Source organism: Bufo bufo, chromosome 1, assembly GCF_905171765.1.
Source record: "Bufo bufo chromosome 1, aBufBuf1.1, whole genome shotgun sequence".
In the NCBI taxonomy this organism is placed as follows: domain Eukaryota; kingdom Metazoa; phylum Chordata; class Amphibia; order Anura; family Bufonidae; genus Bufo; species Bufo bufo.
In genome coordinates this window covers 503,482,528-503,499,405 of record NC_053389.1, presented here as the reverse complement: position 1 = coordinate 503,499,405, position 16,878 = coordinate 503,482,528, and positions in this window count along the sequence as shown.

The following is a 16,878-nucleotide window of genomic DNA, read 5'->3' as shown; positions in this document are numbered from 1 at the left end:
TTTGTTGGTAACTAGAGTTGAGCGAACACCTGGATGTTCGGGTTCGAGAAGTTCGGCCGAACTTCCCGGAAATGTTCGGGTTCGGGATCTGAACCCGATCCGAACTTCGTCCCGAACCCGAAACCCCATTGAAGTCAATGGGGACCCGAACTTTTGGGCACTAAAAAGGCTGTAAAACAGCCCAGGAAAGAGCTAGAGGGCTGCAAAAGGCAGCAACATGTAGGTAAATCCCCTGCAAACAAATGTGGATAGGGAAATGAATTAAAATAAAAATAAAAAAAATAAAAATGAACCAATATCAATTGGACAGAGGTCCCATAGCAGAGAATCTGGCTTCACTTCAGCAGAGAATCAGTCTCTTCATGCCATAGCAAAGAATCTGGCTTCATGTCAGCAGAGAATCAGTCTCTTCATGCCATAGCAGAGAATCTGGCTTCATGTCAGCGCAGAATCAGTCTTCATGTCATAGCAGAGAATCAGGCTTCACGTCACCCACCACTGGAACAGGCCACTGTCACACATTTAGGCCCCGGCACCCAGGCAGAGGAGAGAGGTCCCGTAACAGAGAATCTGGCCTGATGTCAGCACAGAATCTGTCTTCATGTCATAGCAGAGAATCAGGCTTCACGTCACCCACCACTGGAACAGGCCACTGTCACACATTTAGGCCCCGGCACCCAGACAGAGGAGAGCGGTCCCGTAACAGAGAATCTGGCCTTATGTCAGCGCAGAATCTGTCTTCATGTCATAGCAGAGAATCAGGCTTCACGTCACCCACCACTGGAACAGGCCACTGTCACACATTTAGGCCCAGGCACCCAGGCAGAGGAGAGAGGTCCCGTAAAAGAGAATCTGGCCTTATGTCAGCGCAGAATCTGTATTCATGTCATAGCAGAGAATCAGGCTTCACGTCACCCACCACTGGAACAGGCCACTGTCACACATTTAGGCCCAGGCACCCAGGCAGAGGAGAGAGGTCCCGTAACAGAGAATCTGGCCTTATGTCAGCGCAGAATCTGTATTCATGTCATAGCAGAGAATCAGGCTTCACGTCACCCACCACTGGAACAGGCCACTGTCACACATTTAGGCCCCGGCTGTCACGGCGGACGTGCAGTTAAACAGATAACACACCAACCAGGCTCTGGGCGAGAGACGGGGGAAGGGTCACCTCCTAATTTATCCCTTACCTCTTTCCCTACAATGCTCAGCCCACAGACCAAATCTTGATGGTAGATTTGCTGTGTCCACCAGCCTATGCTAACAGAACCCTGAACTCCCTGAGATGGTGAAGTGGGGAGAAAGGAGCTGCCAGCTCGCACAGAACCTGGATGGGATAGATGACATAAACAACCAAACAAGAAAATACACTTATCTGCTGAGAGCAGGAACAAACAGCCAACCTTCCTTCCAAGACCACAATGAAGAGTATAATCCGCTCAGAGCACCTTAGCTGGAGACTATTTAAACTAATGACTCCACCCAGTGCACCTGATGCGAGGCGGATCCAGCACAGCATCAAAACAAATACTAGACTCGTTCTGCAATCCTGGCTGGCCTCCGCACATCGTCAGAGTGGGGCATGACAGTACCCCCCCCCCCCTCTACGGGTGACCTCCGGACACCCTGGGCCAACCTTATCCGGATGGGACCTATGAAAGGCCCTCACCAGACGGCTGGCGTTGACATCTGATGCCGGAACCCACATCCTCTCCTCAGGACCGTATCCCCTCCAGTGAACCAGGTACTGGAGGGAACCCCGCAGAACTCTTGAGTCGAGAATCCTGGAGATCTCAAACTCCAAGTTTCCCTCGACCAGAACAGGAGGAGGAGGCAATGGCGATGGTACCACCGGTTTAACATATTTTTTTAGTAAAGACTTGTGGAAGACATTGTGGATCCTCCAAGTCTGCGGCAGATCAAGTCGAAATGCCACAGGATTGATCACAGCAGAAATCTTATATGGACCAACAAATCTTGGACCCAGTTTCCAAGATGGCATTCTCAACTTGATATTCCTAGTGGACAACCACACCAAATCACCCACACACAGGTCCGGACCAGTTACACGTCTCCTGTCAGCCATTCGTTTATACCTCTCACCCATCCTCTCCAAATTCCCTTGAATCCCCCGCCAGATAGAGGATAAGGCAGAAGAGAATCTCTCCTCCTCTGGCATCCCGGAGGAACCAGACCCAGAAAAGGTACCAAACTGAGGATGGAAACCGTATGCGCCAAAAAATGGCGACTTACCTGTGGACTCCTGCCTACGGTTATTCAATGCAAATTCTGCTAATGGCAAGAATGAGGACCAGTCCTCCTGATTCTCAGCCACAAAGCACCTCAAGTAGGTCTCCAGGTTTTGATTAGTACGCTCCGTCTGACCATTCGACTGTGGATGAAAAGCCGACGAGAAAGAAAGTTGAATGCCAAGTCGAGAGCAGAACGCCCTCCAAAACCTGGAGACAAACTGCGTGCCCCTATCAGAGACAATATCAGAAGGAATACCGTGCAATTTAACAATATTATCCACAAAAATCTGTGCAAGAGTCTTAGCGTTAGGCAGACTTGTTAGTGGTAAAAAGTGAGCCATTTTACTAAAACGATCGACCACCACCAAGATCACTGTTCTCCCGGAGGAACTCGGTAGGTCCGTAATAAAGTCCATGGACAAATGTGTCCAAGGACGAGATGGAATAGACAATGGAAGAAGTGAACCAGGCGGTCGAGTATGAGCAACCTTAGACCGAGCGCAGGTTTCACAAGCTGCCACGTAATTCTCAATCCTCTTACGCAAACCTGGCCACCAGAACCTCCGGGACACCAGATCACAGGTGGACTTTCCACCAGGATGTCCAGCGAGAACAGTATCGTGATGTTCCTTGAACACCTTGTATCGTAGGCCCTCAGGAACAAACAACCTCCCTGGGGGACACGAACCAGGAGCCCCCTCCTGAGCTCCCAACACCTCGATCTCCAATTCAGGGTACAGAGCGGAGACCACCACTCCATCCGCCAAAATCGGCGCTGGATCTTCTGAATCACCTCCCCCAGGGAAGCTGCGAGACAAGGCATCTGCCTTGACGTTCTTGACCCCTGGGCGAAAGGTAACCACGAAATTGAACCTGGTAAAAAACAATGACCATCTGGCCTGTCTAGGGTTCAGACGCTTGGCAGATTGCAGGTAATCCAAATTCTTATGGTCTGTATACACAGTAACTGGGTGAGAAGCCCCCTCTAACCAGTGACGCCATTCTTCAAAGGCCAACTTGATCGCCAACAACTCCCTATCTCCAACATCATAATTCCTCTCAGCGACCGAGAGCTTCCTGGAGAAGAAGGCACACGGGACCCACTTGCCAGGAGAAGGACCCTGCGAAAGCACCGCCCCAACCCCCACCTCTGATGCATCAACCTCGACCACGAATGGCTGAGATACATCCGGCTGCACCAGAATGGGAGCAGACGCAAAACGCTCCTTAATAGCCGAAAAGGCCTGCAATGCCTCATCCGACCAGACAGAGACATCAGCGCCCTTCTTGGTCATATCAGTAAGAGGTTTGACTTTCGTGGAATAATTCAAAATAAATTTTCTATAATAATTCGTAAACCCCAAAAATCGCATCAAAGCTTTCTGATTCTCCGGTCGGTCCCACTCCAGAACCGCCCGGACCTTTTCGGGGTCCATACGAAAACCGGAATCAGAAAGCATGTATCCCAAAAATGGAAGCTCTTGCACCGCAAACAAACATTTCTCCAATTTGGCGTATAACTTATTCTCCCGCAGGATCGTCAAAACCTGTCTCACATGATCCCGATGGGTCTTCAGATCAGGAGAATAAATTAAAATGTCATCAAGGTAGACTACTACGAACCTCCCCACCAAATGATGAAAAATATCATTGACGAATCGCTGAAATACCGCTGGCGCATTCGTCAACCCAAAAGGCATTACCAGGTTCTCAAAATGACCCTCGTGCGTATTGAAGGCCGTTTTCCACTCATCCCCCTCCTTGATCCTGATCAGATTGTATGCTCCTCTCAAATCTAACTTGGAGAACACCTTGGCTCCAACAATCTGATCAAAAAGATCAGAGATCAAAGGCAGGGGATATGGATCCCGGACTGTAATACGATTCAGCTCCCGGAAATCCAAACACGGTCTCAGTGATCCATCTTTCTTCTTCACGAAGAACAAACCTACAGCCACTGGAGACTTAGATGGTCTAATATGACCCTTTGCCAAACTCTCGGCGACATACTTTCGCATGACCTCTCTCTCGGGTTGAGAGAGGTTGTAGAGCCGAGACTTAGGCAACTTAGCCCCCGGAATGAGATTCACAGGACAATCATAGTCACGATGAGGGGCCAATTCCTGAGCCCCACCCTCCGCAAACACGTCCGAAAAATCTGAGAGATACTGAGGCAAGGCCGTAACGGACACTTCAGAAATAGATGTGACAAGACAATTATCCGAACAAAACTTGCTCCAACCAATGATTTGTCTCGCCTGCCAGTCTATAGTTGGGTTATGTTTAGACAACCATGGCAACCCCAAAACTATTGGAGCTGGCAAATCCTTCATGACGAAACAGGAAATAATCTCAGTATGTGAATCACCCACCCTTAAAGGAATATCATGAACAACGTGAGTAAGACTCCCTTGAGAAAGAGGGGAAGAATCAATGGCAAAAACACGAATCTCGTTCTCTAACGTGCAAATACTTAGTCCCAAACCCTGAAGAAACAGAAAGTCAATTAAATTTACCCCAGCACCACAATCAAGAAAAACATCAACAAACACATTTCGAGACTCTAGCGCCACCATAGCTGAAAGGAGAAAACGGGAACTGCAGGGAACTTGCACACCAGTCTGCTCCACCACACCATTCATACCACCAAGTGTGAGGGAGGTTTTTTTTTCTTTTTCTTTTTTCTTTATCACTCTCCCCTGTGGTTCAAAATACGGACAAGAAAAAACAAAATGACCCCTCTTTCCACAAAAGAAACATAAATTGTGCGCTTTACGAAAGTCTCTACTATCCGAATGGAAAGATATCTGACCTAACTGCATGGGTTCCTCTCCTAGGCCAGAATAACAAGCAATATCTCCATGGGCAGCTGGTGGAACAAAACTACACGCGGGAGGAATCCCCTGCACAGAGGGATCCTTACCCCTCTCTCTGATACGTCTATCCAAACGTATCGCCAAAGACATTGGCCCAGATTCAAGAAGCACTTGCGCGGGAACAAGTGTGATTTGCGCTGCGCAAGTACTGATTTGCTCCTATGCAAATTTGCGGCTGATTCTGTAAACCAGTTAAGCCTGAAATGCGGCCATTTTCCCGCGCACGCAGCCTAGCTGTTCCTGCGCAATTTTCGTGCAATTTTGCGCGGGGTGTAAGTTGCGCCTTCATGGAATTCCCTCAGCGAATATGCAAATTAGGTACTGCCGATGATTCAGAAACATGCGCGTGTGATGCGCATCTTGCGCTGGAAGCGTGCAAGCTTTTTTCCCTGGGCAAACTTGCTCCTGTTAAAAGCAGGGGCAAGTTAGCAAAAGATGGCCAAATGTCATCTGAAGGAGCGCGTAACTTCAGCAGCACCTAGACAGACGATCTGAACAAGCAGAGCACCCACATTTTCGGGACCTCACATCTGTGCACCAACATGCCAGGGGCAGCTATGGTTCTTGATATTCTATTGACTGAGCCGACTCGTAGGAGGGCACGGGAGAGGATTTACAGAGGGCGCTACAACCTTTTTCAGATGACTGATACTGAGGTGTATCGCATGTTTCGCTTTAGCCCTGAAGTCATCCTTGAGTTGGTAACAATCCTGCAGGATGACATCAGCAGCCCGACCCATCGGGGACAGGCAGTGCAGCCACTGGTGAAGGTAGTGGCAACCCTTCATTTTTTGGCAACTGGCTCATTTCAGCGCACAGGTGGAGTGGTGGCGGGGATGTCCCAATCCAGCATGAGCAGGTGTGTGCACCAAGTGATCCCTGCAATACTCAGACGAATGGGCACACAATTTATCAAACCAACCACGGCTGACGTGCGGCAGAAGGCAATCAGTGATTTTTATTTATTAGCCAGATTTCCACGCACCATGTGGCACTACGCCCCCCCCCCCCCCCCCGGCACCTCGAGCATATCTACTGCAACAGGAAACATTGGCATTCGATAAATGTGCAGATGATTGTGGATGCACATGGCCTCATATGGCATGTCCGTGCCAAACACCCAGGGTCAAGCCCCGACAGTTTTATTTACCGACACAGCCCCATCCCAACCGAGTTTGACCAGAACATGTATGGAGACAGCTGGCTGATTGGTGAGTGACATGGGTGTCAGGTATGACTGCCCCCCCCCCCCCCATGATGCACACATCACAAGGGGCACATGCACGACTAACATCCTCCTGTCTTTTCCCTTCCAGGTGACTCTGCCTATGCCCTGGGACCTCACATGATGACCCCATTTCGTAACCCTCAAACACCAGAGGAAAGATATAACGAAGCCCATGCACGTACCCGTGCGGTGGTGGAGCGCACATTTGGCATCCTTAAATCTCGATTCAGATGTCTGGATAAATCAGGGGGGACCCTATTGTATTCACCCAACTTTGTATGCCAAATCGTAGGGGCATGTAGTATTCTCCACAATTTAGCTCAAAGAAGGGGCATGCACATTGAGCTACGCAATGACCTTACCCCCGAACCACGCAACCCCCCCCCCCCCCCAAGAAACACTACCGGATCTTCTGAGGGAAGAGCAATCCGGAATGGTCTTGTGGAACGTCTCTTTGCACATTAAACACACCCTGATCTTGTCACAAGTATAATGCATGTATGTACACCACTGTAGTCCCTAGCACACACCCGACACATGCACCCCCAATTGGATTAGACCCAACAATACCCCATGGTATTAGGGAGCAGCAACGCCGCGTCAAGGCTCCAATTATGTTGCTGTCCATTCATACACCTTTCACATGGCAGAGGGTGACACCCCTTTTCCAGCAGGAGTGCCACCCCCCCCCCCCCCCATTCACACACCAGTCACACTGTAGTATACACTCCTCACCGTGTGTAGGGACTACAAATAAATATAAAAACTCATATCCTGAGCATATAAAAAATGTAGACATAAAATTATTTTTATGTTTTTTTCTTTGGGCCAAGGGTGCCCCGGCTCTGGCTCCTCAATCTCCGTGGTGCGGAGGAGGCATGGGGTGGGGATGGAGTGGTGGGGGGAGGAGGGGGGGAGGAGCATCAACCCCTACTTCCACACTCCTTGCAGGTGGTGGCTGCATGCCCTCCATGGCGTTGGCCAGGCGGGCAAGGATGGTGTTGGTCTGGGCCAACATCCGCATTTGGCGGGTGGTGGTATCCCGCTGATGCCGGCGGGTAACTCTCGCCTCCTCCTGCACTGCAGCGGTGTTGGCCTGCACAGCAGCGGTATTGGCCTCCACCGCAGCTGTCATCCTGCTTAACAAAGCTGGTGTGGTCTCCAGAGCCACCAAGCAGGTGACTATGGCCTTAGAGTTGCCACTAATTTCCCCCAGGCTCTGTGCCACATGTTTGTCCCGGTCCTCATGCAGGGTGAGGGCATGCTGCATAGAGGTGGAGGTGGATGCCATGCTGTCCGCCAGACGACGCACCTCTCCCACCATGGCCCCTATATGGCGGGTCTGCAGGGCCTGCTCCTCCAGCAGACCGTCACGGAGGCTGGAGGATATATGCCTCGTTTTGGACAGAGCCTTCCTGGGAGGAGAGGCTCGGCCACGGACAGAGGGAGAAGGGGAGGGGTCCACAAGGGAGGGGCTTGCCCTGGAGGGGGATGACGTGCTGGGCGGGGGGGTGGTGGGTTGCACAGGGATGGTGGTATCCTCCTGGAGGGAGCCAGAGTCCTCCTGGATGAGGAAAAAGGAATCCTCCTCCAATACCACTTGCTCCTCCATACTTGGCCCCGGTATGATCTCCTCCTGGACCAGCATAGCCAGAATGTCCATGGGGCCTGACTGGACCCCTGGCTCTGGTCTGGATGGGCTGGGTCGAGCCGCAGCCGAAGACGGCCCAGCTTCTTCTTCCTCATCACCACCTGTGGATGACACCAAAACGACATATTTTGCTGGTGCAACACACTTCTCATATGTTCACTTGTACCCCCTCCCATGATGCACAGCAGATATGAAAGAAAAATAATACTTACATCTTCACTTCTACCCACAAATATGTTCACTTGTACCCCCTCCCATGATGCACAGCAGATATGAAAGAAAAATAATACTTACATCTTCACTTCTACCCACAAATATGTTCACTTGTACCCCCTCCCATGATGCACAGCAGATATGAAAGAAAAATAATACTTACATCTTCACTTCTACCCACAAATATGTTCACTTGTACCCCCTCCCATGATGCACAGCAGATATGAAAGAAAAATAATACTTACATCTTCACTTCTACCCACAAATATGTTCACTTGTACCCCCTCCCATGATGCACAGCAGATATGAAAGAAAAATAATACTTACATCTTCACTTCTACCCACAAATATGTTCACTTGTACCCCCTCCCATGATGCACAGCAGATATGAAAGAAAAATAACTTACCAGTCCCCAAGTTCCCAACAGTGGAGTCGTACCCTTCAAGTCCCTCCACCTGCTCCTGCACGAACGTTTGTGCAATAAGCTGCTCCTCCTGATTGAGCCGGATCATACATCGCGGACCACCTCCCGTGCCACCGGTATGCTTCCTGATAAGAGCCAGTTTTTCACGGACCCTGCGCCTCATATCATTTAATTTCTTCTGGATGTCATCCCAGGTACGCACTTCATTACCCAGGGCATTGATGTCCAGGGCAATGGCTTCATATATAGCCCTCCTTTGGGCAATGGTGGTGTTTGCCCGCTGGGCACCATATAGGACTTCCTTATGCTGCTGGAGTGCAGCAATCAGGATGTCCATCTCTGCAGCCACAAAGTTGGCCTTCCTTTTTTTGGTCCCTTTGGGAGGTGCCATGTCTTGCAAAAGGGCTGAATTTCCTTGCTCAGGGGGGGTAGGAAAAAGCAGGATGAAATTCAGCAAAGAACCTGCGCAAGTCTGCTCCTATTTATTTGCTCAGTGCAAGCAGCTGAGCAGGATTTGCCCTGAAATTATGCTAGCAAACCTCTGCTGAGCCGAAAATTCCTCATTTACATAGGGGCACACCCACTTTGACTTGCACGGCCTTGCGCCCTCAGCTTTGCCTTAAACAGGAGCAAATTAAATGAACAAACGATTCCTGAATCAGGTGGCAATTTGGCAAAATTGCTCCAGCGCAGAGAAATTCAGCTGAGCGGCTCAGGTGTAAGTAATGGGCAAATCTACCTGAATCTGGGCCATTGCATTTTCCAAAGTATCAGGGTATTCATGAAAAGCCAGAGCATCCTTCAACCTTTCAAATAACCCCTGACAAAACTGGCTACGTAACGCGGGGTCGTTCCACCCCGACTCAGTAGCCAACCTCCTAAACTCTGTGCAGTAAATCTCAGCAGTATGTTTACCCTGTAGTAAGTTACGTAATTTTGATTCTGCCATTGAAACTCGATCTGGGTCATCGTAAATCAATCCCAGGGCTTTAAAAAATTCCTCCACCGACCGGAGAGCCAGAGAATCGGGCGGCAGGGAAAAAGCCCAGGATTGCGCGTCCCCTTTCAGCAAAGCCATGACGATACCCACCCTCTGATCCTCATTACCTGATGAAAATGGGCACAAACGAAAGTACAACTTACATGATTCCTTGAAACGGAAAAAATCATCAGTACCCCCTGCAAATTTCTTCGGAAGAGCGACTTTAGGCTCCCCAACAATTTGACCTGTACCTGAAGCCAACACCCTCTGACACTGTGTGACCGTACTACGTAGATCCGCAACCTCCAGGGACAAACCCTGCATGCGGTCAACCAGTGCTTCAATTGACGCAATCCCATAAACACTGAGAAATGGCGGTCACAGTATGGCGGATTATAATGTCACGGCGGACGTGCAGTTAAACAGATAACACACCAACCAGGCTCTGGGCGAGAGACGGGGGAAGGGTCACCTCCTAATTTATCCCTGACCTCTTTCCCTACAATGCTCAGCCCACAGACCAAATCTTGATGGTAGATTTGCTGTGTCCACCAGCCTATGCTAACAGAACCCTGAACTCCCTGAGATGGTGAAGTGGGGAGAAAGGAGCTGCCAGCTCGCACAGAATCTGGATGGGATAGATGACATAAACAACCAAACAAGAAAATACACTTATCTGCTGAGAGCAGGAACAAACAGCCAACCTTCCTTCCAAGACCACAATGAAGAGTATAATCCGCTCAGAGCACCTTAGCTGGAGACTATTTAAACTAATGACTCCACCCAGTGCACCGGATGCGAGGCGGATCCAGCACAGCATCAAAACAAATACTAGACTCGTGCTGCAATCCTGGCTGACCTCCGCACATCGTCAGAGTGGGGCATGACACCGGCACCCAGACAGAGGAGAGCGGTCCCGTAACAGAGAATCTGGCCTTATGTCAGCGCAGAATCTGTCTTCATGTCATAGCAGAGAATCAGGCTTCACATCACCCACCCCTGGAACAGGCCACTGTCACACATTTAGGCCCAGGCACCCAGGCAGAGGAGAGAGGTCCCGTAACAGAGAATCTGGCCTTATGTCAGCGCAGAATCTGTCTTCATGTCATAGCAGAGAATCAGGCTTCACGTCACCCACCACTGGAACAGGCCACTGTCACACATTAAGGGCCAGGCACCCAGGCAGAGGAGAGAGGTCCCGTAAAAGAGAATCTGGCCTTATGTCAGCGCAGAATCTGTATTCATGTCATAGCAGAGAATCAGGCTTCACGTCACCCACCACTGAAACAGGCCACTGTAACACATTTAGGCCCAGGCACCCAGGCAGAGGAGAGAGGTCCCGTAACAGAGAATCTGGCCTTATGTCAGCGCAGAATCTGTCTTCATGTCATAGCAGAGAATCAGGCTTCACGTCACCCACCACTGGAACAGGCCACTGTCACACATTTAGGCCCCGGCACCCAGGCAGAGGAGAGAGGTCCCGTAACAGAGAATCTGGCCTTATGTCAGCGCAGAATCTGTATTCATGTCATAGCAGAGAATCAGGCTTCACGTCACCCACCACTGGAACAGGCCACTGTCACACATTTAGGCCCCGGCACCCAGACAGAGGAGAGCGGTCCCGTAACAGAGAATCTGGCCTTATGTCAGCGCAGAATCTGTCTTCATGTCATAGCAGAGAATCAGGCTTCACGTCACCCACCACTGGAACAGGCCACTGTCACACATTTAGGCCCAGGCACCCAGGCAGAGGAGAGAGGTCCCGTAACAGAGAATCTGGCCTTATGTCAGCGCAGAATCTGTATTCATGTCATAGCAGAGAAACAGGCTTCACGTCACCCACCACTGGAACAGGCCACTGTCACACATTTAGGCCCCGGCACCCAGACAGAGGAGAGCGGTCCCGTAACAGAGAATCTGGCCTTATGTCAGCGCAGAATCTGTCTTCATGTCATAGCAGAGAATCAGGCTTCACGTCACCCACCACTGGAACAGGCCACTGTCACACATTTAGGCCCAGGCACCCAGGCAGAGGAGAGAGGTCCCGTAACAGAGAATCTGGCCTTATGTCAGCGCAGAATCTGTCTTCATGTCATAGCAGATAATCAGGCTTCACGTCACCCACCACTGGAACAGGCCACTGTCACACATTTAGGCCCAGGCACCCAGGCAGAGGAGAGAGGTCCCGTAACAGAGAATCTGGCCTTATGTCAGCGCAGAATCTGTATTCATGTCATAGCAGAGAATCAGGCTTCACGTCACCCACCACTGGAACAGGCCACTGTCACACATTTAGGCCCCGGCACCCAGACAGAGGAGAGCGGTCCTGTAACAGAGAATCTGGCCTTATGTCAGCGCAGAATCTGTCTTCATGTCATAGCAGAGAATCAGGCTTCACGTCACCCACCACTGGAACAGGCCACTGTCACACATTTAGGCCCAGGCACCCAGGCAGAGGAGAGAGGTCCCGTGACAGAGAATCTGGCCTTATGTCAGCGCAGAATCTGTATTCATGTCATAGCAGAGAATCAGGCTTCACGTCACCCACCACTGGAACAGGCCACTGTCACACATTTAGGCCCAGGCACCCAGGCAGAGGAGAGAGGTCCCGTAACAGAGAATCTGGCCTTATGACAGTGCAGAATCTGTATTCATGTCATAGCAGAGAATCAGGCTTCACGTCACCCACCACTGGAACAGGCCACTGTCAAACATTTAGGCCCAGACACCCAGGCAGAGGAGAGAGGTCCCGTAACAGAGAATCTGGCCTTATGACAGCGCAGAATCTGTATTCATGTCATAGCAGAGAATCAGGCTTCACGTCACCCACCACTGTAACAGGCCACTGTCACACATTTAGGCCCAGGCACCCAGGCAGAGGAGAGAGGACCCGTAACAGAGAATCTGGCCTTATGTCAGCGCAGAATCTGTATTCATGTCATAGCAGAGAATCAGGCTTCACGTCACCCACCACTAGAACAGGCCACTGTCACACATTTAGGCCCAGGCACCCAGGCAGAGGAGAGAGGTTCCGTAACAGAGAATCTGGCCTTATGTCAGCGCAGAATCTGTATTCATGTCATAGCAGAGAATCAGGCTTCACGTCAGCCACCACTGGAACAGGCCACTGTCACACATTTAGGCCCAGGCACCCAGGCAGAGGAGAGCGGTCCCGTAACAGAGAATCTGGCCTTATGTCAGCGCAGAATCTGTATTCATGTCATAGCAGAGAATCAGGCTTCACGTCACCCACCACTGGAACAGGCCACTGTCACACATTTAGGCCCCGGCACCCAGACAGAGGAGAGGTTCATTCAACTTTGGGTTGCCCCGCAATATAATGGTAAAATGAAATTAAAAATAGTATTGAATGAGGAAGTGCCCTGGAGTAGAATAATATATTGTTAAGGGGAGGTAGTTAATATCTAATCTGCACAAGGGATGGACAGGTCCTGTGGGATCCATGCCTGGTTCATTTTTATGAACGTCAGCTTGTCCACATTGGCTGTAGACAGGCGACTGCGTTTGTCTGTAATGACGCCCCCTGCCGTGCTGAATACACGTTCAGACAAAACGCTGGCCGCCGGGCAGGCCAGCACCTCCAAGGCATAAAAGGCTAGCTCTGGCCACGTGGACAATTTGGAGACCCAGAAGTTGAATGGGGCCGAACCATCGGTCAGTACGTGGAGGGGTGTGCACAGGTACTGTTCCACCATGTTAGTGAAATGTTGCCTCCTGCTAACACGTTCCGTATCAGGTGGTGGTGCACTTAGCTGTGGCGTGTTGACAAAACTTTTCCACATCTCTGCCATGCTAACCCTGCCCTCAGAGGAGCTTGGCGTGACACAGCTGCGTTGGCGACCTCTTGCTCCTCCTCTGCCTTCGCCTTGGGCTTCCACTGGTTCCCCTGTGACATTTGGGAATGCTCTCAGTAGCGCGTCTACCAACGTGCGCTTGTACTCGCGCATCTTCCTATCACGCTCCAGTGTAGGAAGTAAGGTGGGCACATTGTCTTTGTACCGGGGATCCAGCAGGGTGGCAACCCAGTATTCCGCACACGTTAAAATGTGGGCACCTCTGCTGTCGTTGCGCAGGCACTGCAGCATGTAGTCGCTCATGTGTGCCAGGCTGCCCAGAGGTAAGGACAAGCTGTCCTCTGTGGGAGGCGTATCGTCATCGTCCTGTGTTTCCCCCCAGCCACGCACCAGTGATGGGCCCGAGCTGCTTTGGGTGCCACCCCGCAGTGAACATGCTTCATCCTCATCCTCCTCCACCTCCTCCTCATCCTCGTCCTCCTCGTCCTCCAGTAGTGGGCCCTGTCTGGCCACATTTGTACCTGGCCTCTGGTGTTGCAAAAAATCTCCCTCTGAGTCACTTTGAAGAGACTGGCCTGAAAGTGCTAAAAATGACCCCTCTTCCTCCTCTTCCTCCTGGGCCACCTCCTCTTCCATCATCGCCCTAAGTGTTTTCTCCAGGAGACATAGAAGTGGTATTGTAACGCTGATAACGGCGTCATCGCCACTGGCCATGTTGGTGGAGTACTCGAAACAGCGCAACAGGGCACACAGGTCTCGCATGGAGGCCCAGTCATTGGTGGTGAAGTGTGTCTGATCCGCAGTGCGACTGACCCGTGCGTGCTGCAGCTGAAACTCCACTATGGCCTGCTGCTGCTCGCACAGTCTGTCCAGCATATGCAAGGTGGAGTTCCACCTGGTGTCTACGTCGCATATGAGTCGGTGAGCGGGAAGGCCGAAGTTACGCTGTAGCGCAGACAGGCGAGCAGCGGCAGGGTGTGAACGCCGGAAACGCGAACAGACGGCACGCACTTTATGCAGCAGCTCTGACATGTCGGGGTAGTTGCGAATGAACTTCTGCACCACCAAATTCAGCACATGCGCCAGGCAAGGGATGTGCGTCAAACCGGCTAGTCCCAGAGCTGCAACGAGATTTCGCCCATTATCGCAGACCACCAGGCCGGGCTTGAGGCTCACCGGCAGCAACCACTCGTCGGTCTGTTGTTCTATACCCCGCCACAACTCCTGTGCGGTGTGGGGCCTGTCCCCCAAACATATGAGTTTCAGAATGGCCTGCTGACGTTTACCCCGTGCTGTGCTGAAGTTGGTGGTGAAGGTGAGTGGCTGACTGGATGAGCAGGTGGAAGAAGAGGAGGAGGAAGCTGAGTAGGAGGAGGAGGAGACAGGAGGCAAAGAATGTTGCCCTGCGATCCTTGGTGGCGGAAGGACGTGCGCCAAACAGCTCTCCGCCTGGGGCCCAGCCGCCACTACATTTACCCAGTGTGCAGTTAGGGAAATATAGCGTCCATGGCCGTGCTTACTGGTCCACGTATCTGTGGTTAGGTGGACCTTGCCACAGATGGCGTTGCGCAGTGCACACTTGATTTTATCGGACACTTGTTTGTGCAGGGAAGGCACGGCTCTCTTGGAGAAGTAGTGGCGGCTGGGAACAACATACTGTGGCACAGCAAGTGACATGAGCTGTTTGAAGCTGTGTGTGTCCACCAGCCTAAATGACAGCATTTCATAGGCCAGTAGTTTAGAAATGCTGGCATTCAGGGCCAGGGATCGAGGGTGGCTAGGTGGGAATTTACGCTTTCTCTCAAATGTTTGTGAGATGGAGAGCTGAACGCTGCCGTGTGACATGGTTGAGATGCTTGGTGACGCAGGTGGTGGTGTTGGTGGTACATCCCATGTTTGCTGGGCGGCAGGTGCCAACGTTCCTCCAGAGCCGGAGGAAGAGGCCGAGGCGGCGGCAGCAGCAGAAGAGGCCGAGGCAGCAGCAGCAGAAGAGGTAGCAGGGGGAGCCTGAGTGACTTCTTTGTTTTTAAGGTGTTTACTCCACTGCAGTTCATGCTTTGCATGCAGGTGCCTGGTCATGCAGGTTGTGCTAAGGTTCAGAACGTTAATGCCTCGCTTCAGGCTCTGATGGCACAGCGTGCAAACCACTCGGGTCTTGTCGTCAGCACATTGTTTGAAGAAGTGCCCTGCCAGGGAACTCCTTGAAGCTGCCTTTGGGGTGCTCGGTCCCAGATGGCGGTGGTCAGTAGCAGGGGGAGTCTCTTGGCGGCGGGTGTTATGATTTTGCCCACTGCTCCCTCTTTTGCTACGCTGTTGGCTCGGTCTCACCACTGCCTCTTCCTCCGAACTGTGAAAGTCAGTGGCACGACCTTCATTCCATGTGGGGTCTAGGACCTCATCATCCCCTGCATCGTCTTCCACCCAGTCTTGATCCCTGACCTCCTGTTCAGTCTGCACACTGCACCTGTGTTTCGTCATCATCAGAGACGTGCTGAGGTGGTATTCCCATGTCCTCATCATCAGGAAAAATAAGTGGTTGTGCGTTAGTGCATTCTATTTCTCCCACCCCTGGGGAAGGGCTAGGTGGATGCCCTTGGGAAACCCTGGCAGCAGAGTCTTCAAACAGCATAAGAGACTGCTGCATAACTTGAGGCTCAGACAGTTTCCCTGATATGCATGGGGGTGATGTGACAGAACGGTGGGCTTGGTTTTCATGCGCCATCTGTGCGCTTTCTGCAGAAGACTGGGTGGGAGATAATGTGAACGTGCTGGATCCACTGTCGGCCACCCAATTGACTAATGCCTGCACCTGCTCAGGCCTTACCATCCTTAGAACGGCATTGGGCCCCACCAAATATAGCTGTAAATTCTGCTGGCTACTGGGACCTGAGGTAGTTGGTTCACTAGGACGTGTGGCTGTGGCAGAACGGCCACGTCCTCTCCCAGCACCAGAGGGTCCACTAACACCACCACGACCATGTCCACATCTGCGTCCCTTATTAGATGTTTTCCTCATTGTTCCCGTTCACCACAATTTTGAGAATGAAAAATTTGGGAATGGTTTTTCAACCCAGAAAAAAAAGTGTGCTTTTACGGTCACTACAAATAACTTGACCAGCTAAAACAGTACAGATTTGGTTAAATAGAGATGTGAGGCCTGTTTTTTTTTGCGCTGTGTGACAGGTATAGGTTTAATCACAGAATCAGACTTCTATCAGCACGCTAGCGTGTGTCTTAGGTTTTTCTGAATGACACTATCACTAGCTTCAATGTAAGATATTCTTTTTGGGATAGATTTCAAGTAGGCTTCAAATACCAGAAACTAGTTATTTTGAGAATGGCAAATTTGGGAATGGTTTTTCAACCCAGAAAAAAAAGTGTGCTTTTACGGTCACTACAAATAACTTGACCAGCTAAAACAGTAGAGATTTGGTTA